Below are 21,880 nucleotides of genomic sequence, written 5' to 3'. Positions count from 1 at the left end.
CTTGTACAAAAGTATTTTTTTCATCAGAACCAATTAGACCATATTTGATATCTGAATCATTAATGTCTTCTTTCTTTAGCAAGAGAACAATTTATCATGGAGCCAGGGACACTCAACGTCTAGCTCCTCAAAATAATTTTTTTGTGCCAGTACTATACATCCATCAGGTAAAGCTGCTGTGTGGTGTAATTTAAGACTGCTATGCACAACCATTTTTACTCTCCTTCCTTCTAAAACTGATTCCTAGTAGCCCACTCCCTCACATTCCATTGCTTTGGACTTCATTCAGGAAACTTCCTTTTCTTTCATGGAGTGTCAAACTAAACCATCCCTCCCTGGTGGTCTAGTGGCTAGGATTCGGCGCTCTCACCGCCGCGGCCCGGGTTCGATTCCCGGTCAGGGAAAGTGAGGTCCTTGGAATATTTTTGCCAAAAACATCAACCTTTCAAAGAAATGATGCACTTTCAGTTCAGCGCATTATTTCTAATACTTGAGCAACAGTGAGTTGTCAAAACAGACAATGGAAATTGATAACAAAGAGTCAGCTATCTTCCTTTCTTAGTGAATATTTTTCAGTTAGCTACTAAAAGACTTGTGCTCTTGTACAAAAGTATTTTTTTTGACATGGAGTGTCAAACTAAACCATCCCTCCCTGGTGGTCTACTGGCTAGGATTCGGCGCTCTCACCGCCGCGGCCCGGGTTCGATTCCCGCTCAGGGAAAGTGAGGTCCTTGGAATATTTTTGCCAAAAACACCAACCTTTCAAAGAAATGATGCACTTTCAGTTCAGCGCATTATTTCTAATACTTGAGCAACAGTGAGTTGTCAAAACAGACAATGGAAATTGATAACAAAGAGTCAGCTATCTTCCTTTCTTAGTGAATATTTTTCAGTTAGCTACTAAAAGACTTGTGCTCTTGTACAAAAGTATTTTTTTCATCAGAACCAATTAGACCTTATTTGATATCTGAATCATTAATGTCTTCTTTCTTTAGCACCAGAACAATTTATCATGGAGCCAGGGACTCTCAACGTCTAGCTCCTCAAAATAATTTTTTTGTGCCAGTACTATACATCCATCAGGTAAAGCTGCTGTGTGGTGTAATTTAAGACTGCTGTGCACAACCATTTTTACTCTCCTTCCTTCTAAAACTGATTCCTAGTAGCCCACTCCCTCACATTCCATTGCTTTGGACTTCATTCAGGAAACTTCCTTTTCTTTCATGGAGTGTCAAACTAAACCATCCCTCCCTGGTGGTCTAGTGGCTAGGATTCGGCGCTCTCACCGCCGCAGCCCGGGTTCGATTCCCGATCAGGGAAAGTGAGGTCCTTGGAATATTTTTGATAAAAACACCAACCTTTCAAAGAAATGATGCACTTTCAGTTCAGCGCATCATTTCTAATACTTGAGCAACAGTGAGTTGTCAAAACAGACAATGGAAATTGATAACAAAGAGTCAGCTATCTTCCTTTCTTAGTGAATATTTTTCAGTTACCTACTAAAAGACTTGTGCTCTTGTACAAAAGTATTTTTTTCATCAGAACCAATTAGACCATATTTGATATCTGAATCATTAATGTCTTCTTTCTTTAGCAAGAGAACAATTTATCATGGAGCCAGGGACACTCAACGTCTAGCTCCTCAAAATAATTTTTTTGTGCCAGTACTATACATCCATCAGGTAAAGCTGCTGTGTGGTGTAATTTAAGACTGCTATGCACAACCATTTTTACTCTCCTTCCTTCTAAAACTGATTCCTAGTAGCCCACTCCCTCACATTCCATTGCTTTGGACTTCATTCAGGAAACTTCCTTTTCTTTCATGGAGTGTCAAACTAAACCATCCCTACCTGGTGGTCTAGTGGCTAGGATTCGGCGCTCTCACCGCCGTGGCCCGGGTTCGATTCCCGGTCAGGGAAAGTGAGGTCCTTGGAATATTTTTGCCAAAAACACCAACCTTTCAAAGAAATGATGCACTTTCAGTTCAGCGCATTATTTCTAATACTTGAGCAACAGTGAGTTGTCAAAACAGACAATGGAAATTGATAACAAAGAGTCAGCTATCTTCCTTTCTTAGTGAATATTTTTCAGTTACCTACTAAAAGACTTGTGCTCTTGTACAAAAGTATTTTTTTTGACATGGAGTGTCAAACTAAACCATCCCTCCCTGGTGGTCTACTGGCTAGGATTCAGCGCTCTCACCGCCGCGGCCCAGGTTTTATTCCCGGTCAGGGAAAGTGAGGTCCTTGGAATATTTTTGCCAAAAACACCAACCTTTCAAAGAAATGATGCACTTTCAGTTCAGCGCATCATTTCTAATACTTGAGCAACAGTGAGTTGTCAAAACAGACAATGGAAATTGATAACAAAGAGTCAGCTATCTTCCTTTCTTAGTGAATATTTTTCAGTTAGCTACTAAAAGACTTGTGCTCTTGTACAAAAGTATTTTTTTCATCAGAACCAATTAGACCTTATTTGATATCTGAATCATTAATGTCTTCTTTCTTTAGCACCAGAACAATTTATCATGGAGCCAGGGACTCTCAACGTCTAGCTCCTCAAAATAATTTTTTCGTGCCAGTACTATACATCCATCAGGTAAAGCTGCTGTGTGGTGTAATTTAAGACTGCTATGCACAACCATTTTTACTCTCCTTCCTTCTAAAACTGATTCCTAGTAGCCCACTCCCTCACATTCCATTGCTTTGGACTTCATTCAGGAAACTTCCTTTTCTTTCATGGAGTGTCAAACTAAACCATCCCTCCCTGGTGGTCTAGTGGCTAGGATTCGGCGCTCTCACCGCTGCGGCCTGGGTTCGATTCCTGGTCAGGGAAAGTGAGGTCCTCTGAATATTTTTGCCAAAAACACCAACCTTTCAAAGAAATGATGCACTTTCAGTTCAGCGCATCATTTCTAATACTTGAGCAACAGTGAGTTGTCAAAACAGACAATGGAAATTGATAACAAAGAGTCAGCTATCTTCCTTTCTTAGTGAATATTTTTCAGTTAGCTACTAAAAGACTTGTGCTCTTGTACAAAAGTATTTTTTTCATCAGAACCAATTAGACCATATTTGATATCTGAGTCATTAATGTCTTCTTTCTTTAGCACCAGAACAATTTATCATGGAGCCAGGGACACTCAACGTCTAGCTCCTCAAAATAATTTTTCGTGCCAGTACTATACATCCATCAGGTAAAGCTGCTGTGTGGTGTAATTTAAGACTGCTATGCACAACCATTTTTACTCTCCTTCCTTCTAAAACTAATTCCTAGTAGCCCACTCCCTCACATTCCATTGCTTTGGACTTCATTCAGGAAACTTCCTTTTCTTTCATGGAGTGTCAAACTAAACCATCCCTCCCTGGTGGTCTAGTGGCTAGGATTCGGCGCTCTCACCGCCGCGGCCCGGGTTCGATTCCCGATCAGGGAAAGTGAGGTCCTTGGAATATTTTTGCCAAAAACACCAACCTTTCAAAGAAATGATGCACTTTCAGTTCAGCGCATCATTTCTAATACTTGAGCAACAGTGAGTTGTCAAAACAGACAATGGAAATTGATAACAAAGAGTCAGCTATCTTCCTTTCTTAGTGAATATTTTTCAGTTACCTACTAAAAGACTTGTGCTCTTGTACAAAAGTATTTTTTTCATCAGAACCAATTAGACCATATTTGATATCTGAATCATTAATGTCTTCTTTCTTTAGCACGAGAACAAATTATCATGGAGCCAGGGACACTCAACGTCTAGCTCCTCAAAATAATTTTTTTGTGCCAGTACTATACATCCATCAGGTAAAGCTGCTGTGTGGTGTAATTTAAGACTGCTATGCACAACCATTTTTACTCTCCTTCCTTCTAAAACTGATTCCTAGTAGCCCACTCCCTCACATTCCATTGCTTTGGACTTCATTCAGGAAACTTCCTTTTCTTTCATGGAGTGTCAAACTAAACCATCCCTTCCTAGTGGTCTACTGGCTAGGATTCGGCGCTCTCACCGCCGCGGCCCGGGTTCGATTCCCGGTCAGAGAAAGTGAGGTCCTCGGAATATTTTTGCCAAAAACACCAACCTTTCAAAGAAATGATGCACTTTCAGTTCAGCGCATCATTTCTAATACTTGAGCAACAGTGAGTTGTCAAAACAGACAATGGAAATTGATAACAAAGAGTCAGCTATCTTCCTTTCTTAGTGAATATTTTTCAGTTAGCTACTAAAAGACTTGTGCTCTTGTACAAAAGTATTTTTTTTGACATGGAGTGTCAAACTAAACCATCCCTCACTGGTGGTCTACTGGCTAGGATTCAGCGCTCTCACCGCCGCGGCCCGGGTTCGATTCCCGGTCAGGGAAAGTGAGTTCCTTGGAATATTTTTGCCAAAAACACCAACCTTTCAAAGAAATGATGCACTTTCAGTTCAGCGCATCATTTCTAATACTTGAGCAACAGTGAGTTGTCAAAACAGACAATGGAAATTGATAACAAAGAGTCAGCTATCTTCCTTTCTTAGTGAATATTTTTCAGTTAGCTACTATAAGACTTGTGCTCTTGTACAAAAGTATTTTTTTCATCAGAACCAATTAGACCTTATTTGATATCTGAATCATTAATGTCTTCTTTCTTTAGCACCAGAACAATTTATCATGGAGCCAGGGACTCTCAACGTCTAGCTCCTCAAAATAATTTTTTCGTGCCAGTACTATACATCCATCAGGTAAAGCTGCTGTGTGGTGTAATTTAAGACTGCTATGCACAACCATTTTTACTCTCCTTCCTTCTAAAACTGATTCCTAGTAGCCCACTCCCTCACATTCCATTGCTTTGGACTTCATTCAGGAAACTTCCTTTTCTTTCATGGAGTGTCAAACTAAACCATCCCTCCCTGGTGGTCTAGTGGCTAGGATTCGGCGCTCTCACCGCCGCGGCCCGGATTCGATTCCCGGTCAGGGAAAGTGAGGTCCTCGGAATATTTTTGCCAAAAACACCAACCTTTCAAAGAAATGATGCACTTTCAGTTCAGCGCATCATTTCTAATACTTGAGCAACAGTGAGATGTCAAAACAGGCAATGGAAATTGAAAACAAAGAGTCAGCTATCTTCCTTTCTTAGTGAATATTTTTCATTTAGCTACTAAAAGACTTGTGCTCTTGTACGAAAGTATTTTTTTCATCAGAACCAATTAGGCCATATTTGATATCTGAGTCATTAATGTCTTCTTTCTTTAGCACCAGAACAATTTATCATGGAGCCAGGGACTCTCAACGTCTAGCTCCTCAAAATAATTTTTTCGTGCCAGTACTATACATCCATCAGGTAAAGCTGCTGTGTGGTGTAATTTAAGACTGCTGTGCACAACCATTTTTACTCTCCTTCCTTCTAAAACTGATTCCTAGTAGCCCACTCCCTCACATTCCATTGCTTTGGACTTCATTCAGGAAACTTCCTTTTCTTTCATGGAGTGTCAAACTAAACCATCCCTCCCTGTTGGTCTAGTGGCTAGGATACGGCGCTCTCACCGCCGCGGCCCGGGTTCAATTCCCGGTCAGGGAAAGTGAGGTCCTCGGAATGTTTTTGCCAAAAACACCAACCTTTCGAAGAAATGATGCACTTTCAGTTCAGCGCATCATTTCTAATACTTGAGCAACAGTGAGATGTCAAAACAGGCAATGGAAATTGAAAACAAAGAGTCAGCTATCTTCCTTTCTTAGTGAATATTTTTCAGTTAGCTACTAAAAGACTTGTGCTCTTGTACAAAAGTATTTTTTTTGACATGGAGTGTCAAACTAAACCATCCCTCCCTGGTGGTCTACTGGCTAGGATTCGGCGCTCTCACCGCCGCGGCCCGGGTTCGATTCCCGGTCAGGGAAAGTGAGGTCCTTGGAATATTTTTGCCAAAAACACCAACCTTTCAAAGAAATGATGCACTTTCAGTTCAGCGCATTATTTCTAATACTTGAGCAACAGTGAGTTGTCAAAACAGACAATGGAAATTGATAACAAAGAGTCAGCTATCTTCCTTTCTTAGTGAATATTTTTCAGTTAGCTACTAAAAGACTTGTGCTCTTGTACAAAAGTATTTTTTTTGACATGGAGTGTCAAACTAAACCATCCCTCCCTGGTGGTCTACTGGCTAGGATTCAGCGCTCTCACCGCCGCGGCCCAGGTTCTATTCCCGGTCAGGGAAAGTGAGGTCCTTGGAATATTTTTGCCAAAAACACCAACCTTTCAAAGAAATGATGCACTTTCAGTTCAGCGCATCATTTCTAATACTTGAGCAACAGTGAGTTGTCAAAACAGACAATGGAAATTGATAACAAAGAGTCAGCTATCTTCCTTTCTTAGTGAATATTTTTCAGTTAGCTACTAAAAGACTTGTGCTCTTGTACAAAAGTATTTTTTTCATCAGAACCAATTAGACCTTATTTGATATCTGAATCATTAATGTCTTCTTTCTTTAGCACCAGAACAATTTATCATGGAGCCAGGGACTCTCAACGTCTAGCTCCTCAAAATAATTTTTTTGTGCCAGTACTATACATCCATCAGGTAAAGCTGCTGTGTGGTGTAATTTAAGACTGCTGTGCACAACCATTTTTACTCTCCTTCCTTCTAAAACTGATTCCTAGTAGCCCACTCCCTCACATTCCATTGCTTTGGACTTCATTCAGGAAACTTCCTTTTCTTTCATGGAGTGTCAAACTAAACCATCCCTCCCTGTTGGTCTAGTGGCTAGGATTCGGCGCTCTCACCGCCGCGGCCCGGGTTCAATTCCCGGTCAGGGAAAGTGAGGTCCTCGGAATGTTTTTGCCAAAAACACCAACCTTTCGAAGAAATGATGCACTTTCAGTTCAGCGCATCATTTCTAATACTTGAGCAACAGTGAGATGTCAAAACAGGCAATGGAAATTGAAAACAAAGAGTCAACTATCTTCCTTTCTTAGTGAATATTTTTCAGTTAGCTACTAAAAGACTTGTGCTCTTGTACAAAAGTATTTTTTTTGACATGGAGTGTCAAACTAAACCATCCCTCCCTGGTGGTCTAGTGGCTAGGATTCGGCGCTCTCACCGCCGCGGCCCGGGTTCGATTCCCGGTCAGGGAAAGTGAGGTCCTTGGAATATTTTTGCCAAAAACACCAACCTTTCAAAGAAATGATGCACTTTCAGTTCAGCGCATTATTTCTAATACTTGAGCAACAGTGAGTTGTCAAAACAGACAATGGAAATTGATAACAAAGAGTCAGCTATCTTCCTTTCTTAGTGAATATTTTTCAGTTAGCTACTAAAAGACTTGTGCTCTTGTACAAAAGTATTTTTTTCATCAGAACCAATTAGACCTTATTTGATATCTGAATCATTAATGTCTTCTTTCTTTAGCACCAAAACAATTTATCATGGAGCCAGGGACTCTCAACGTCTAGCTCCTCAAAATAATTTTTTTGTGCCAGTACTATACATCCATCAGGTAAAGCTGCTGTGTGGTGTAATTTAAGACTGCTGTGCACAACCATTTTTACTCTCCTTCCTTCTAAAACTGATTCCTAGTAGCCCACTCCCTCACATTCCATTGCTTTGGACTTCATTCAGGAAACTTCCTTTTCTTTCATGGAGTGTCAAACTAAACCATCCCTCCCTGGTGGTCTAGTGGCTAGGATTCGGCGCTCTCACCGCCGCGGCCCGGGTTCGATTCCCGGTCAGGGAAAGTGAGGTCCTTGGAATATTTTTGCCAAAAACACCAACCTTTCAAAGAAATGATGCACTTTCAGTTCAGCGCATCATTTCTAATACTTGAGCAACAGTGAGATGTCAAAACAGGCAATGGAAATTGAAAACAAAGAGTCAGCTATCTTCCTTTCTTAGTGAATATTTTTCAGTTAGCTACTAAAAGACTTGTGCTCTTGTACAAAAGTATTTTTTTTGACATGGAGTGTCAAACTAAACCATCCCTCCCTGGTGGTCTACTGGCTAGGATTCGGCGCTCTCACCGCCGCGGCCCGGGTTCGATTCCCGGTCAGGGAAAGTGAGGTCCTTGGAATATTTTTGCCAAAAACACCAACCTTTCAAAGAAATGATGCACTTTCAGTTCAGCGCATTATTTCTAATACTTGAGCAACAGTGAGTTGTCAAAACAGACAATGGAAATTGATAACAAAGAGTCAGCTATCTTCCTTTCTTAGTGAATATTTTTCAGTTAGCTACTAAAAGACTTGTGCTCTTGTACAAAAGTATTTTTTTCATCAGAACCAATTAGACCTTATTTGATATCTGAATCATTAATGTCTTCTTTTTTTAGCACCAGAACAATTTATCATGGAGCCAGGGACTCTCAACGTCTAGCTCCTCAAAATAATTTTTTTGTGCCAGTACTATACATCCATCAGGTAAAGCTGCTGTGTGGTGTAATTTAAGACTGCTGTGCACAACCATTTTTACTCTCCTTCCTTCTAAAACTGATTCCTAGTAGCCCACTCCCTCACATTCCATTGCTTTGGACTTCATTCAGGAAACTTCCTTTTCTTTCATGGAGTGTCAAACTAAACCATCCCTCCCTGGTGGTCTAGTGGCTAGGATTCGGCGCTCTCACCGCCGCGGCCCGGGTTCGATTCCCGGTCAGGGAAAGTGAGGTCCTTGGAATATTTTTGCCAAAAACACCAACCTTTCAAAGAAATGATGCACTTTCAGTTCAGCGCATTATTTCTAATACTTGAGCAACAGTGAGTTGTCAAAACAGACAATGGAAATTGATAACAAAGAGTCAGCTATCTTCCTTTCTTAGTGAATATTTTTCAGTTAGCTACTAAAAGACTTGTGCTCTTGTACAAAAGTATTTTTTTTGACATGGAGTGTCAAACTAAACCATCCCTCCCTGGTGGTCTACTGGCTAGGATTCGGCGCTCTCACCGCCGCGGCCCGGGTTCGATTCCCGCTCAGGGAAAGTGAGGTCCTTGGAATATTTTTGCCAAAAACACCAACCTTTCAAAGAAATGATGCACTTTCAGTTCAGCGCATTATTTCTAATACTTGAGCAACAGTGAGTTGTCAAAACAGACAATGGAAATTGATAACAAAGAGTCAGCTATCTTCCTTTCTTAGTGAATATTTTTCAGTTAGCTACTAAAAGACTTGTGCTCTTGTACAAAAGTATTTTTTTCATCAGAACCAATTAGACCTTATTTGATATCTGAATCATTAATGTCTTCTTTCTTTAGCACCAGAACAATTTATCATGGAGCCAGGGACTCTCAACGTCTAGCTCCTCAAAATAATTTTTTTGTGCCAGTACTATACATCCATCAGGTAAAGCTGCTGTGTGGTGTAATTTAAGACTGCTGTGCACAACCATTTTTACTCTCCTTCCTTCTAAAACTGATTCCTAGTAGCCCACTCCCTCACATTCCATTGCTTTGGACTTCATTCAGGAAACTTCCTTTTCTTTCATGGAGTGTCAAACTAAACCATCCCTCCCTGGTGGTCTAGTGGCTAGGATTCGGCGCTCTCACCGCCGCAGCCCGGGTTCGATTCCCGATCAGGGAAAGTGAGGTCCTTGGAATATTTTTGATAAAAACACCAACCTTTCAAAGAAATGATGCACTTTCAGTTCAGCGCATCATTTCTAATACTTGAGCAACAGTGAGTTGTCAAAACAGACAATGGAAATTGATAACAAAGAGTCAGCTATCTTCCTTTCTTAGTGAATATTTTTCAGTTACCTACTAAAAGACTTGTGCTCTTGTACAAAAGTATTTTTTTCATCAGAACCAATTAGACCATATTTGATATCTGAATCATTAATGTCTTCTTTCTTTAGCAAGAGAACAATTTATCATGGAGCCAGGGACACTCAACGTCTAGCTCCTCAAAATAATTTTTTTGTGCCAGTACTATACATCCATCAGGTAAAGCTGCTGTGTGGTGTAATTTAAGACTGCTATGCACAACCATTTTTACTCTCCTTCCTTCTAAAACTGATTCCTAGTAGCCCACTCCCTCACATTCCATTGCTTTGGACTTCATTCAGGAAACTTCCTTTTCTTTCATGGAGTGTCAAACTAAACCATCCCTCCCTGGTGGTCTAGTGGCTAGGATTCGGCGCTCTCACCGCCGCGGCCCGGGTTCGATTCCCGGTCAGGGAAAGTGAGGTCCTTGGAATATTTTTGCCAAAAACACCAACCTTTCAAAGAAATGATGCACTTTCAGTTCAGCGCATTATTTCTAATACTTGAGCAACAGTGAGTTGTCAAAACAGACAATGGAAATTGATAACAAAGAGTCAGCTATCTTCCTTTCTTAGTGAATATTTTTCAGTTAGCTACTAAAAGACTTGTGCTCTTGTACAAAAGTATTTTTTTTGACATGGAGTGTCAAACTAAACCATCCCTCCCTGGTGGTCTACTGGCTAGGATTCGGCGCTCTCACCGCCGCGGCCCGGGTTCGATTCCCGCTCAGGGAAAGTGAGGTCCTTGGAATATTTTTGCCAAAAACACCAACCTTTCAAAGAAATGATGCACTTTCAGTTCAGCGCATTATTTCTAATACTTGAGCAACAGTGAGTTGTCAAAACAGACAATGGAAATTGATAACAAAGAGTCAGCTATCTTCCTTTCTTAGTGAATATTTTTCAGTTAGCTACTAAAAGACTTGTGCTCTTGTACAAAAGTATTTTTTTCATCAGAACCAATTAGACCTTATTTGATATCTGAATCATTAATGTCTTCTTTCTTTAGCACCAGAACAATTTATCATGGAGCCAGGGACTCTCAACGTCTAGCTCCTCAAAATAATTTTTTTGTGCCAGTACTATACATCCATCAGGTAAAGCTGCTGTGTGGTGTAATTTAAGACTGCTGTGCACAACCATTTTTACTCTCCTTCCTTCTAAAACTGATTCCTAGTAGCCCACTCCCTCACATTCCATTGCTTTGGACTTCATTCAGGAAACTTCCTTTTCTTTCATGGAGTGTCAAACTAAACCATCCCTCCCTGGTGGTCTAGTGGCTAGGATTCGGCGCTCTCACCGCCGCAGCCCGGGTTCGATTCCCGATCAGGGAAAGTGAGGTCCTTGGAATATTTTTGATAAAAACACCAACCTTTCAAAGAAATGATGCACTTTCAGTTCAGCGCATCATTTCTAATACTTGAGCAACAGTGAGTTGTCAAAACAGACAATGGAAATTGATAACAAAGAGTCAGCTATCTTCCTTTCTTAGTGAATATTTTTCAGTTACCTACTAAAAGACTTGTGCTCTTGTACAAAAGTATTTTTTTCATCAGAACCAATTAGACCATATTTGATATCTGAATCATTAATGTCTTCTTTCTTTAGCAAGAGAACAATTTATCATGGAGCCAGGGACACTCAACGTCTAGCTCCTCAAAATAATTTTTTTGTGCCAGTACTATACATCCATCAGGTAAAGCTGCTGTGTGGTGTAATTTAAGACTGCTATGCACAACCATTTTTACTCTCCTTCCTTCTAAAACTGATTCCTAGTAGCCCACTCCCTCACATTCCATTGCTTTGGACTTCATTCAGGAAACTTCCTTTTCTTTCATGGAGTGTCAAACTAAACCATCCCTACCTGGTGGTCTAGTGGCTAGGATTCGGCGCTCTCACCGCCGTGGCCCGGGTTCGATTCCCGGTCAGGGAAAGTGAGGTCCTTGGAATATTTTTGCCAAAAACACCAACCTTTCAAAGAAATGATGCACTTTCAGTTCAGCGCATTATTTCTAATACTTGAGCAACAGTGAGTTGTCAAAACAGACAATGGAAATTGATAACAAAGAGTCAGCTATCTTCCTTTCTTAGTGAATATTTTTCAGTTACCTACTAAAAGACTTGTGCTCTTGTACAAAAGTATTTTTTTTGACATGGAGTGTCAAACTAAACCATCCCTCCCTGGTGGTCTACTGGCTAGGATTCAGCGCTCTCACCGCCGCGGCCCAGGTTTTATTCCCGGTCAGGGAAAGTGAGGTCCTTGGAATATTTTTGCCAAAAACACCAACCTTTCAAAGAAATGATGCACTTTCAGTTCAGCGCATCATTTCTAATACTTGAGCAACAGTGAGTTGTCAAAACAGACAATGGAAATTGATAACAAAGAGTCAGCTATCTTCCTTTCTTAGTGAATATTTTTCAGTTAGCTACTAAAAGACTTGTGCTCTTGTACAAAAGTATTTTTTTCATCAGAACCAATTAGACCTTATTTGATATCTGAATCATTAATGTCTTCTTTCTTTAGCACCAGAACAATTTATCATGGAGCCAGGGACTCTCAACGTCTAGCTCCTCAAAATAATTTTTTCGTGCCAGTACTATACATCCATCAGGTAAAGCTGCTGTGTGGTGTAATTTAAGACTGCTATGCACAACCATTTTTACTCTCCTTCCTTCTAAAACTGATTCCTAGTAGCCCACTCCCTCACATTCCATTGCTTTGGACTTCATTCAGGAAACTTCCTTTTCTTTCATGGAGTGTCAAACTAAACCATCCCTCCCTGGTGGTCTAGTGGCTAGGATTCGGCGCTCTCACCGCTGCGGCCTGGGTTCGATTCCTGGTCAGGGAAAGTGAGGTCCTCTGAATATTTTTGCCAAAAACACCAACCTTTCAAAGAAATGATGCACTTTCAGTTCAGCGCATCATTTCTAATACTTGAGCAACAGTGAGTTGTCAAAACAGACAATGGAAATTGATAACAAAGAGTCAGCTATCTTCCTTTCTTAGTGAATATTTTTCAGTTAGCTACTAAAAGACTTGTGCTCTTGTACAAAAGTATTTTTTTCATCAGAACCAATTAGACCATATTTGATATCTGAGTCATTAATGTCTTCTTTCTTTAGCACCAGAACAATTTATCATGGAGCCAGGGACACTCAACGTCTAGCTCCTCAAAATAATTTTTCGTGCCAGTACTATACATCCATCAGGTAAAGCTGCTGTGTGGTGTAATTTAAGACTGCTATGCACAACCATTTTTACTCTCCTTCCTTCTAAAACTAATTCCTAGTAGCCCACTCCCTCACATTCCATTGCTTTGGACTTCATTCAGGAAACTTCCTTTTCTTTCATGGAGTGTCAAACTAAACCATCCCTCCCTGGTGGTCTAGTGGCTAGGATTCGGCGCTCTCACCGCCGCGGCCCGGGTTCGATTCCCGATCAGGGAAAGTGAGGTCCTTGGAATATTTTTGCCAAAAACACCAACCTTTCAAAGAAATGATGCACTTTCAGTTCAGCGCATCATTTCTAATACTTGAGCAACAGTGAGTTGTCAAAACAGACAATGGAAATTGATAACAAAGAGTCAGCTATCTTCCTTTCTTAGTGAATATTTTTCAGTTACCTACTAAAAGACTTGTGCTCTTGTACAAAAGTATTTTTTTCATCAGAACCAATTAGACCATATTTGATATCTGAATCATTAATGTCTTCTTTCTTTAGCACGAGAACAAATTATCATGGAGCCAGGGACACTCAACGTCTAGCTCCTCAAAATAATTTTTTTGTGCCAGTACTATACATCCATCAGGTAAAGCTGCTGTGTGGTGTAATTTAAGACTGCTATGCACAACCATTTTTACTCTCCTTCCTTCTAAAACTGATTCCTAGTAGCCCACTCCCTCACATTCCATTGCTTTGGACTTCATTCAGGAAACTTCCTTTTCTTTCATGGAGTGTCAAACTAAACCATCCCTTCCTAGTGGTCTACTGGCTAGGATTCGGCGCTCTCACCGCCGCGGCCCGGGTTCGATTCCCGGTCAGAGAAAGTGAGGTCCTCGGAATATTTTTGCCAAAAACACCAACCTTTCAAAGAAATGATGCACTTTCAGTTCAGCGCATCATTTCTAATACTTGAGCAACAGTGAGTTGTCAAAACAGACAATGGAAATTGATAACAAAGAGTCAGCTATCTTCCTTTCTTAGTGAATATTTTTCAGTTAGCTACTAAAAGACTTGTGCTCTTGTACAAAAGTATTTTTTTCATCAGAACCAATTAGACCATATTTGATATCTGAGTCATTAATGTCTTCTTTCTTTAGCACCAGAACAATTTATCATGGAGCCAGGGACACTCAACGTCTAGCTCCTCAAAATAATTTTTCGTGCCAGTACTATACATCCATCAGGTAAAGCTGCTGTGTGGTGTAATTTAAGACTGCTATGCACAACCATTTTTACTCTCCTTCCTTCTAAAACTAATTCCTAGTAGCCCACTCCCTCACATTCCATTGCTTTGGACTTCATTCAGGAAACTTCCTTTTCTTTCATGGAGTGTCAAACTAAACCATCCCTCCCTGGTGGTCTAGTGGCTAGGATTCGGCGCTCTCACCGCCGCGGCCCGGGTTCGATTCCCGATCAGGGAAAGTGAGGTCCTTGGAATATTTTTGCCAAAAACACCAACCTTTCAAAGAAATGATGCACTTTCAGTTCAGCGCATCATTTCTAATACTTGAGCAACAGTGAGTTGTCAAAACAGACAATGGAAATTGATAACAAAGAGTCAGCTATCTTCCTTTCTTAGTGAATATTTTTCAGTTACCTACTAAAAGACTTGTGCTCTTGTACAAAAGTATTTTTTTCATCAGAACCAATTAGACCATATTTGATATCTGAATCATTAATGTCTTCTTTCTTTAGCACGAGAACAAATTATCATGGAGCCAGGGACACTCAACGTCTAGCTCCTCAAAATAATTTTTTTGTGCCAGTACTATACATCCATCAGGTAAAGCTGCTGTGTGGTGTAATTTAAGACTGCTATGCACAACCATTTTTACTCTCCTTCCTTCTAAAACTGATTCCTAGTAGCCCACTCCCTCACATTCCATTGCTTTGGACTTCATTCAGGAAACTTCCTTTTCTTTCATGGAGTGTCAAACTAAACCATCCCTTCCTAGTGGTCTACTGGCTAGGATTCGGCGCTCTCACCGCCGCGGCCCGGGTTCGATTCCCGGTCAGAGAAAGTGAGGTCCTCGGAATATTTTTGCCAAAAACACCAACCTTTCAAAGAAATGATGCACTTTCAGTTCAGCGCATCATTTCTAATACTTGAGCAACAGTGAGTTGTCAAAACAGACAATGGAAATTGATAACAAAGAGTCAGCTATCTTCCTTTCTTAGTGAATATTTTTCAGTTAGCTACTAAAAGACTTGTGCTCTTGTACAAAAGTATTTTTTTTGACATGGAGTGTCAAACTAAACCATCCCTCACTGGTGGTCTACTGGCTAGGATTCAGCGCTCTCACCGCCGCGGCCCGGGTTCGATTCCCGGTCAGGGAAAGTGAGTTCCTTGGAATATTTTTGCCAAAAACACCAACCTTTCAAAGAAATGATGCACTTTCAGTTCAGCGCATCATTTCTAATACTTGAGCAACAGTGAGTTGTCAAAACAGACAATGGAAATTGATAACAAAGAGTCAGCTATCTTCCTTTCTTAGTGAATATTTTTCAGTTAGCTACTATAAGACTTGTGCTCTTGTACAAAAGTATTTTTTTCATCAGAACCAATTAGACCTTATTTGATATCTGAATCATTAATGTCTTCTTTCTTTAGCACCAGAACAATTTATCATGGAGCCAGGGACTCTCAACGTCTAGCTCCTCAAAATAATTTTTTCGTGCCAGTACTATACATCCATCAGGTAAAGCTGCTGTGTGGTGTAATTTAAGACTGCTATGCACAACCATTTTTACTCTCCTTCCTTCTAAAACTGATTCCTAGTAGCCCACTCCCTCACATTCCATTGCTTTGGACTTCATTCAGGAAACTTCCTTTTCTTTCATGGAGTGTCAAACTAAACCATCCCTCCCTGGTGGTCTAGTGGCTAGGATTCGGCGCTCTCACCGCCGCGGCCCGGATTCGATTCCCGGTCAGGGAAAGTGAGGTCCTCGGAATATTTTTGCCAAAAACACCAACCTTTCAAAGAAATGATGCACTTTCAGTTCAGCGCATCATTTCTAATACTTGAGCAACAGTGAGATGTCAAAACAGGCAATGGAAATTGAAAACAAAGAGTCAGCTATCTTCCTTTCTTAGTGAATATTTTTCATTTAGCTACTAAAAGACTTGTGCTCTTGTACGAAAGTATTTTTTTCATCAGAACCAATTAGGCCATATTTGATATCTGAGTCATTAATGTCTTCTTTCTTTAGCACCAGAACAATTTATCATGGAGCCAGGGACTCTCAACGTCTAGCTCCTCAAAATAATTTTTTCGTGCCAGTACTATACATCCATCAGGTAAAGCTGCTGTGTGGTGTAATTTAAGACTGCTGTGCACAACCATTTTTACTCTCCTTCCTTCTAAAACTGATTCCTAGTAGCCCACTCCCTCACATTCCATTGCTTTGGACTTCATTCAGGAAACTTCCTTTTCTTTCATGGAGTGTCAAACTAAACCATCCCTCCCTGTTGGTCTAGTGGCTAGGATACGGCGCTCTCACCGCCGCGGCCCGGGTTCAATTCCCGGTCAGGGAAAGTGAGGTCCTCGGAATGTTTTTGCCAAAAACACCAACCTTTCGAAGAAATGATGCACTTTCAGTTCAGCGCATCATTTCTAATACTTGAGCAACAGTGAGATGTCAAAACAGGCAATGGAAATTGAAAACAAAGAGTCAGCTATCTTCCTTTCTTAGTGAATATTTTTCAGTTAGCTACTAAAAGACTTGTGCTCTTGTACAAAAGTATTTTTTTTGACATGGAGTGTCAAACTAAACCATCCCTCCCTGGTGGTCTACTGGCTAGGATTCGGCGCTCTCACCGCCGCGGCCCGGGTTCGATTCCCGGTCAGGGAAAGTGAGGTCCTTGGAATATTTTTGCCAAAAACACCAACCTTTCAAAGAAATGATGCACTTTCAGTTCAGCGCATTATTTCTAATACTTGAGCAACAGTGAGTTGTCAAAACAGACAATGGAAATTGATAACAAAGAGTCAGCTATCTTCCTTTCTTAGTGAATATTTTTCAGTTAGCTACTAAAAGACTTGTGCTCTTGTACAAAAGTATTTTTTTTGACATGGAGTGTCAAACTAAACCATCCCTCCCTGGTGGTCTACTGGCTAGGATTCAGCGCTCTCACCGCCGCGGCCCAGGTTCTATTCCCGGTCAGGGAAAGTGAGGTCCTTGGAATATTTTTGCCAAAAACACCAACCTTTCAAAGAAATGATGCACTTTCAGTTCAGCGCATCATTTCTAATACTTGAGCAACAGTGAGTTGTCAAAACAGACAATGGAAATTGATAACAAAGAGTCAGCTATCTTCCTTTCTTAGTGAATATTTTTCAGTTAGCTACTAAAAGACTTGTGCTCTTGTACAAAAGTATTTTTTTCATCAGAACCAATTAGACCTTATTTGATATCTGAATCATTAATGTCTTCTTTCTTTAGCACCAGAACAATTTATCATGGAGCCAGGGACTCTCAACGTCTAGCTCCTCAAAATAATTTTTTCGTGCCAGTACTATACATCCATCAGGTAAAGCTGCTGTGTGGTGTAATTTAAGACTGCTATGCACAACCATTTTTACTCTCCTTCCTTCTAAAACTGATTCCTAGTAGCCCACTCCCTCACATTCCATTGCTTTGGACTTCATTCAGGAAACTTCCTTTTCTTTCATGGAGTGTCAAACTAAACCATCCCTCCCTGGTGGTCTAGTGGCTAGGATTCGGCGCTCTCACCGCTGCGGCCTGGGTTCGATTCCTGGTCAGGGAAAGTGAGGTCATCTGAATATTTTTGCCAAAAACACCAACCTTTCAAAGAAATGATGCACTTTCAGTTCAGCGCATCATTTCTAATACTTGAGCAACAGTGAGTTGTCAAAACAGACAATGGAAATTGATAACAAAGAGTCAGCTATCTTCCTTTCTTAGTGAATATTTTTCAGTTAGCTACTAAAAGACTTGTGCTCTTGTACAAAAGTATTTTTTTCATCAGAACCAATTAGACCATATTTGATATCTGAGTCATTAATGTCTTCTTTCTTTAGCACCAGAACAATTTATCATGGAGCCAGGGACACTCAACGTCTAGCTCCTCAAAATAATTTTTCGTGCCAGTACTATACATCCATCAGGTAAAGCTGCTGTGTGGTGTAATTTAAGACTGCTATGCACAACCATTTTTACTCTCCTTCCTTCTAAAACTGATTCCTAGTAGCCCACTCCCTCACATTCCATTGCTTTGGACTTCATTCAGGAAACTTCCTTTTCTTTCATGGAGTGTCAAACTAAACCATCCCTCCCTGGTGGTCTAGTGGCTAGGATTCGGCGCTCTCACCGCCGCGGCCCGGGTTCGATTCCCGATCAGGGAAAGTGAGGTCCTTGGAATATTTTTGCCAAAAACACCAACCTTTCAAAGAAATGATGCACTTTCAGTTCAGCGCATCATTTCTAATACTTGAGCAACAGTGAGTTGTCAAAACAGACAATGGAAATTGATAACAAAGAGTCAGCTATCTTCCTTTCTTAGTGAATATTTTTCAGTTACCTACTAAAAGACTTGTGCTCTTGTACAAAAGTATTTTTTTCATCAGAACCAATTAGACCATATTTGATATCTGAATCATTAATGTCTTCTTTCTTTAGCACGAGAACAAATTATCATGGAGCCAGGGACACTCAACGTCTAGCTCCTCAAAATAATTTTTTTGTGCCAGTACTATACATCCATCAGGTAAAGCTGCTGTGTGGTGTAATTTAAGACTGCTATGCACAACCATTTTTACTCTCCTTCCTTCTAAAACTGATTCCTAGTAGCCCACTCCCTCACATTCCATTGCTTTGGACTTCATTCAGGAAACTTCCTTTTCTTTCATGGAGTGTCAAACTAAACCATCCCTTCCTAGTGGTCTACTGGCTAGGATTCGGCGCTCTCACCGCCGCGGCCCGGGTTCGATTCCCGGTCAGGGAAAGTGATGTCCTCGGAATATTTTTGCCAAAAACACCAACCTTTCAAAGAAATGATGCACTTTCAGTTCAGCGCATCATTTCTAATACTTGAGCAACAGTGAGTTGTCAAAACAGACAATGGAAATTGATAACAAAGAGTCAGCTATCTTCCTTTCTTAGTGAATATTTTTCAGTTAGCTACTAAAAGACTTGTGCTCTTGTACAAAAGTATTTTTTTTGACATGGAGTGTCAAACTAAACCATCCCTCACTGGTGGTCTACTGGCTAGGATTCAGCGCTCTCACCGCCGCGGCCCGGGTTCGATTCCCGGTCAGGGAAAGTGAGGTCCTTGGAATATTTTTGCCAAAAACACCAACCTTTCAAAGAAATGATGCACTTTCAGTTCAGCGCATCATTTCTAATACTTGAGCAACAGTGAGTTGTCAAAACAGACAATGGAAATTGATAACAAAGAGTCAGCTATCTTCCTTTCTTAGTGAATATTTTTCAGTTAGCTACTAAAAGACTTGTGCTCTTGTACAAAAGTATTTTTTTCATCAGAACCAATTAGACCTTATTTGATATCTGAATCATTAATGTCTTCTTTCTTTAGCACCAGAACAATTTATCATGGAGCCAGGGACTCTCAACGTCTAGCTCCTCAAAATAATTTTTTCGTGCCAGTACTATACATCCATCAGGTAAAGCTGCTGTGTGGTGTAATTTAAGACTGCTATGCACAACCATTTTTACTCTCCTTCCTTCTAAAACTGATTCCTAGTAGCCCACTCCCTCACATTCCATTGCTTTGGACTTCATTCAGGAAACTTCCTTTTCTTTCATGGAGTGTCAAACTAAACCATCCCTCCCTGGTGGTTTAGTGGCTAGGATTCGGCGCTCTCACCGCTGCGGCCTGCGTTCGATTCCTGGTCAGGGAAAGTGAGGTCCTCTGAATATTTTTGCCAAAAACACCAACCTTTCAAAGAAATGATGCACTTTCAGTTCAGCGCATCATTTCTAATACTTGAGCAACAGTGAGTTGTCAAAACAGACAATGGAAATTGATAACAAAGAGTCAGCTATCTTCCTTTCTTAGTGAATATTTTTCAGTTAGCTACTAAAAGACTTGTGCTCTTGTACAAAAGTATTTTTTTCATCAGAACCAATTAGACCATATTTGATATCTGAGTCATTAATGTCTTCTTTCTTTAGCACCAGAACAATTTATCATGGAGCCAGGGACACTCAACGTCTAGCTCCTCAAAATAATTTTTCGTGCCAGTACTATACATCCATCAGGTAAAGCTGCTGTGTGGTGTAATTTAAGACTGCTATGCACAACCATTTTTACTCTCCTTCCTTCTAAAACTGATTCCTAGTAGCCCACTCCCTCACATTCCATTGCTTTGGACTTCATTCAGGAAACTTCCTTTTCTTTCATGGAGTGTCAAACTAAACCATCCCTCCCTGGTGGTCTACTGGCTAGGATTCAGCGCTCTCACCGCCGCGGCCCGGGTTCGATTCCCGGTCAGGGAAAGTGAGGTCCTTGGAATATTTTTGCCAAAAACACCAACCTTTCAAAGAAATGATGCACTTTCAGTTCAGCGCATCATTTCTAATACTTGAGCAACAGTGAGTTGTCAAAACAGACAATGGAAATTGATAACAAAGAGTCAGCTATCTTCCTTTCTTAGTGAATATTTTTCAGTTAGCTACTAAAAGACTTGTGCTCTTATACAAAAGTATTTTTTTCATCAGAACCAATTAGACCTTATTTGATATCTGAATCATTAATGTCTTCTTTCTTTAGCACCAGAACAATTTATCATGGAGCCAGGGACTCTCAACGTCTAGCTCCTCAAAATAATTTTTTCGTGCCAGTACTATACATCCATCAGGTAAAGCTGCTGTGTGGTGTAATTTAAGACTGCTATGCACAACCATTTTTACTCTCCTTCCTTCTAAAACTGATTCCTAGTAGCCCACTCCCTCACATTCCATTGCTTTGGACTTCATTCAGGAAACTTCCTTTTCTTTCATGGAGTGTCAAACTAAACCATCCCTCCCTGGTGGTCTAGTGGCTAGGATTCGGCGCTCTCACCGCTGCGGCCTGGGTTCGATTCCTGGTCAGGGAAAGTGAGGTCCTCTGAATATTTTTGCCAAAAACACCAACCTTTCAAAGAAATGATGCACTTTCAGTTCAGCGCATCATTTCTAATACTTGAGCAACAGTGAGTTGTCAAAACAGACAATGGAAATTGATAACAAAGAGTCAGCTATCTTCCTTTCTTAGTGAATATTTTTCAGTTAGCTACTAAAAGACTTGTGCTCTTGTACAAAAGTATTTTTTTTGACATGGAGTGTCAAACTAAACCATCCCTCCCTGGTGGTCTACTGGCTAGGATTCGGCGCTCTCACCGCCGCGGCCCGGGTTCGATTCCCGGTCAGGGAAAGTGAGGTCCTTGGAATATTTTTGCCAAAAACACCAACCTTTCAAAGAAATGATGCACTTTCAGTTCAGCGCATTATTTCTAATACTTGAGCAACAGTGAGTTGTCAAAACAGACAATGGAAATTGATAACAAAGAGTCAGCTATCTTCCTTTCTTAGTGAATATTTTTCAGTTAGCTACTAAAAGACTTGTGCACTTGTACAAAAGTATTTTTTTCATCAGAACCAATTAGACCTTATTTGATATCTGAATCATTAATGTCTTCTTTCTTTAGCACCAGAACAATTTATCATGGAGCCAGGGACTCTCAACGTCTAGCTCCTCAAAATAATTTTTTCGTGCCAGTACTATACATCCATCAGGTAAAGCTGCTGTGTGGTGTAATTTAAGACTGCTATGCACAACCATTTTTACTCTCCTTCCTTCTAAAACTGATTCCTAGTAGCCCACTCCCTCACATTCCATTGCTTTAGACTTCATTCAGGAAACTTCCTTTTCTTTCATGGAGTGTCAAACTAAACCATCCCTCCCTGGTGGTCTAGTGGCTAGGATT

The 21,880-nt window shown here is 40.5% G+C and overlaps 13 non-coding genes across 13 annotated transcripts; all 13 read left to right on the top strand.

Moving 5' to 3' along the window:
• Positions 1 to 332: 332 nt before the first annotated feature.
• TRNAE-CUC (transfer RNA glutamic acid (anticodon CUC)) lies at positions 333 to 404 on the top strand. The gene has a single exon. It is a non-coding gene; the product is annotated as a tRNA-Glu (tRNA).
• A 1,439-nt stretch (positions 405 to 1,843) lies between these two features.
• TRNAE-CUC (transfer RNA glutamic acid (anticodon CUC)) lies at positions 1,844 to 1,919 on the top strand. Its single transcript has one exon. It is a non-coding gene; the product is annotated as a tRNA-Glu (tRNA).
• A 1,442-nt stretch (positions 1,920 to 3,361) lies between these two features.
• Positions 3,362 to 3,433, top strand: TRNAE-CUC (transfer RNA glutamic acid (anticodon CUC)). The gene has a single exon. It is a non-coding gene; the product is annotated as a tRNA-Glu (tRNA).
• A 2,042-nt stretch (positions 3,434 to 5,475) lies between these two features.
• On the top strand, positions 5,476 to 5,547 carry TRNAE-CUC (transfer RNA glutamic acid (anticodon CUC)). Its single transcript has one exon. It is a non-coding gene; the product is annotated as a tRNA-Glu (tRNA).
• Positions 5,548 to 7,025: 1,478 nt separating this feature from the next.
• On the top strand, positions 7,026 to 7,097 carry TRNAE-CUC (transfer RNA glutamic acid (anticodon CUC)). Its single transcript has one exon. It is a non-coding gene; the product is annotated as a tRNA-Glu (tRNA).
• Positions 7,098 to 7,624: 527 nt separating this feature from the next.
• TRNAE-CUC (transfer RNA glutamic acid (anticodon CUC)) lies at positions 7,625 to 7,696 on the top strand. Its single transcript has one exon. It is a non-coding gene; the product is annotated as a tRNA-Glu (tRNA).
• An 844-nt stretch (positions 7,697 to 8,540) lies between these two features.
• TRNAE-CUC (transfer RNA glutamic acid (anticodon CUC)) lies at positions 8,541 to 8,612 on the top strand. Its single transcript has one exon. It is a non-coding gene; the product is annotated as a tRNA-Glu (tRNA).
• Positions 8,613 to 10,055: 1,443 nt separating this feature from the next.
• On the top strand, positions 10,056 to 10,127 carry TRNAE-CUC (transfer RNA glutamic acid (anticodon CUC)). Its single transcript has one exon. It is a non-coding gene; the product is annotated as a tRNA-Glu (tRNA).
• Positions 10,128 to 11,566: 1,439 nt separating this feature from the next.
• Positions 11,567 to 11,642, top strand: TRNAE-CUC (transfer RNA glutamic acid (anticodon CUC)). The gene has a single exon. It is a non-coding gene; the product is annotated as a tRNA-Glu (tRNA).
• A 1,442-nt stretch (positions 11,643 to 13,084) lies between these two features.
• Positions 13,085 to 13,156, top strand: TRNAE-CUC (transfer RNA glutamic acid (anticodon CUC)). The gene has a single exon. It is a non-coding gene; the product is annotated as a tRNA-Glu (tRNA).
• A 1,125-nt stretch (positions 13,157 to 14,281) lies between these two features.
• On the top strand, positions 14,282 to 14,353 carry TRNAE-CUC (transfer RNA glutamic acid (anticodon CUC)). Its single transcript has one exon. It is a non-coding gene; the product is annotated as a tRNA-Glu (tRNA).
• Positions 14,354 to 16,395: 2,042 nt separating this feature from the next.
• TRNAE-CUC (transfer RNA glutamic acid (anticodon CUC)) lies at positions 16,396 to 16,467 on the top strand. Its single transcript has one exon. It is a non-coding gene; the product is annotated as a tRNA-Glu (tRNA).
• A 1,759-nt stretch (positions 16,468 to 18,226) lies between these two features.
• Positions 18,227 to 18,298, top strand: TRNAE-CUC (transfer RNA glutamic acid (anticodon CUC)). The gene has a single exon. It is a non-coding gene; the product is annotated as a tRNA-Glu (tRNA).
• The last annotated feature ends 3,582 nt before the right edge of the window (positions 18,299 to 21,880 follow it).

Source organism: Taudactylus pleione, unplaced genomic scaffold (genome assembly GCF_031769625.1).
Source record: "Taudactylus pleione unplaced genomic scaffold, aTauple2 ptg000174l, whole genome shotgun sequence".
Lineage (NCBI taxonomy): Eukaryota > Metazoa > Chordata > Amphibia > Anura > Myobatrachidae > Taudactylus > Taudactylus pleione.
The sequence above is the reverse complement of the archived record's forward strand: the minus strand, read 5'-3'. Positions and strand labels throughout refer to the sequence as shown.